This window comes from Oncorhynchus keta, chromosome 9 (genome assembly GCF_023373465.1).
Source record: "Oncorhynchus keta strain PuntledgeMale-10-30-2019 chromosome 9, Oket_V2, whole genome shotgun sequence".
NCBI lineage: Eukaryota > Metazoa > Chordata > Actinopteri > Salmoniformes > Salmonidae > Oncorhynchus > Oncorhynchus keta.
In genome coordinates, this window is record NC_068429.1 from 30546379 (window position 1) to 30548798 (window position 2420).

General features: G+C 37.6%; 1 long non-coding RNA gene across 1 annotated transcript; it reads left to right on the top strand.

The window, feature by feature from the left end:
• The first annotated feature begins 607 nt into the window (after window positions 1–607).
• On the top strand, window positions 608–1380 carry LOC127931835 (uncharacterized). Its single transcript, XR_008143227.1, has 3 exons — window positions 608–724; window positions 903–938; window positions 1212–1380. It is a non-coding gene; the product is annotated as an uncharacterized LOC127931835 (long non-coding RNA).
• Window positions 1381–2420: the final 1040 nt, after the last annotated feature.

Sequence of the window (2420 nt, forward strand, 5' to 3'; positions counted from 1 at the left end):
GGTTATAGGAGGAAGGTATATGAGTGTGTGCAATTGAAAGGGATATCAAAGAGATTCCATTTCTACGTATTCCCTAAGGTGTCTACAGCATTTTGACGTAGTTTCACGCCTTTATGTTGAAGAATGAGCATAAACGACTACATTGCGTAAGTGGCCAGCTGAGGGCTCTCAGAGTGATTCTTGTGTAAAAGTCAGAGGTAGTCATTTGTCCTCTCGCTCCTACTGAAATGCCAATTGTCCCGGTTGATATATTATCTAATAGATATTTGAAAAACACCTTGAGGATTGATTATAAAAAACGTTTGCCATGTTTCTGTCGATATTATGGATATAATTTTTTTTTAAATTCGGCGTTGTCGTGACCACTATTTCCAGTAGATTTCTCAACATAACGTGACCAACAAACAAGTTTATTTGATCAATTAATCACAAGAGTACTCATATTTGAAATAGCTGTGCTGTAGTTACCTATATTTTCAGTAAGTTTAATGTAGGGTGGACCACATGGACAGCCCCTTAGTGGTCAATGAAAATTAGATCATTTTCTTCAGCGTCACTAGTGATCTGTCACAACATCACTCCTGAGTCTCCATATCCTCCTCTGTAGGTTTTTGTGTCCTACCAAACACACATCAGTTTTCTCACATGACAATCTATGTGTGGAGTTCACTTCACTGACGGAAGAAAGTGGAAAATATGTATTTTTCTTTTATTCTTCTCATTTGTGAGTATTCGGTTATTTTGGTCTTTGGATCAATATCTCTGTACATGGATTTTAAGTTTTGGTAGTATGTTACTGAATGTATGCTTTATAACATGTTCTAAGTATGTATGAACCTTTATTATGCCTTTTAGTAAGGCTTGTAAAATGTCTCACTAAGTTGTTTTTATCTTGTTCGTAGATGCTGCCGGTGTTGCGGTTAAAGAAAGTTGTGCAGGTACATATTAACAAATGTCACTTCATTAATTGTCCAGCTCAACAGCTATTTATTTATTTTAGGCATAAAAGTATTTTTTGATGATAGATTTGTACACTACTTTTCACAACTAATGTAGAGTAGCACAATGCTTAAAGTGCCATATCTTTATTAAGAAATATATTTAGTTGCCAATAAGAGAGACAAGGAAGTGATACTCCCCATACAAATACATTCTGAATCAAGATTCTTATTACTCATAATGTTATAGATTCTCTCTATTTCTCTGAACAGATTTGGTTCCCACTCCCACTATTTTATTGTCCCCTGGGTACATCAATGTAGCTACACCTGTTACAGTACGCTGTGAGTCACCAAAAGGCACAGAGTGCAAATTCTACAAAGATCACGACCCCAACCCTATAAGGAAACTGGAATACAAGCAGGGTGCTTGCCAGTTCAAGTTGTTCTGGAATGAGTTCAAAGGTGGAAGAAGACTGAAGTAGATCTCAGCTGTGTAATTCTACAGAACAGAGAAGATGAAAGCGATCAAAACCTCAAAACGTAGTGATGCTCGAAGACTTAATGTGGGTGGTAAGTGGCAGTTTTACAGTACTCCAAAGCACATGTTTACCATAGTACACATCCCACTTGTTAATTGACTTCATAAATTACTTTCACAATTTACAAACAGATCCAATTGGAAAGCCCAGTGTTCATGTGTTGAAGATTGGGAAATACCTCAATCTTCGATGTGAGGCCAAGGCTGGCACCTCTTGCTACTTTTATCTGAACAATGGTGACTCACACTTTAAAAAACTACCCTACAAAGACAATGTCTGTTTGGGGAGAGTGACAGAAGAGGAACTGCAGAGGAAGAGGAGCAGTGCTGGAGAGATCTTCATCACCTGTGCTGTGGAGCTGGTGGTAGAGGGTGAAGATACTGTGACATCACAGCATAGTGAACCCCTCGGTATCACCATAGATGGTGAGGAAGACTAGAGCCCATCAATTTCTGTGATTTTAAATGTGTCAATCTTCTGTCGGTCTATTGTTTTATTGCAAGACTGATATATTATTATTGTACACGTATCAATGTTGTATTTATTTCAGTTATAAATCCTCCAGGAGCTACTAGTTCCCCATCAACGTTCAGTTTAATCATAACTGGTCAGGAGAAGACAAGCAGCAATGTCACACCCCAAGGAAAAGGTGAGTATCATTGGTTTGGTTTTAGATGAACTGTGAAAATATTATCATGACAATCCTCTGTCGGTCTATTACTGTATTGTAAGACTAATACTGTATATAATTACTGTACATACTGTGTATATCATTGTTTTGTTGTAAATCCTCCTGGAACAACCAGGTCCAGTCAGTAGAGGATAGGTCAGTCAGTAGTATAACTGCCCAAGGAGAAGGTGTATTAAATAAACATGATTATTGTGAACTCAGTTTGTTGAAATACATCAGCAAGTGCCTATTCAGATACTGGTTTTGGTA